This window comes from Orycteropus afer, unplaced genomic scaffold, assembly GCF_000298275.1.
Source record: "Orycteropus afer afer isolate SDZICR_OR568_19922 unplaced genomic scaffold, OryAfe1.0 scaffold00174, whole genome shotgun sequence".
NCBI classification, from domain to species: Eukaryota; Metazoa; Chordata; class Mammalia; order Tubulidentata; family Orycteropodidae; genus Orycteropus; species Orycteropus afer.
The window spans coordinates 2,771,468-2,771,839 of NW_006921761.1; positions in this window are offsets into that span (position 1 = coordinate 2,771,468).

Genomic DNA, 372 nt, shown 5'->3' on the forward strand with positions numbered 1-372 from the left:
TGGCATCTCGCATGCTCAGCAAGCTGAAGCCTTAGCGAGGTACAGCTTGGGTTTGAACCTGCTTGCTGCCTTGTGAGAGACCTTCGACTTACCTCTCCCTACATCGATAATAATGCCTAGCTCTCGGGCCACATGAGTGCATGCTAAGTCGTGAGGATTAAGTGAGGTTAGTCACTGTTCCATGACCGAGTTTTAGAGGTGGGCGGTACAAAGCAGCTGCAACAATTCAGGGAGCCAATATGGTACAACCAGCTGGCCAGGCCCTCTGGCCCAGGCAAAGCAGGGCCTCGCTGGGAGCCGGGGACGGGCTGGGGCGGGGCTGCGCACTGGCGCTGCGCGACCGGCTCTGTTGCCGGAACTAGTCCGAGTCGC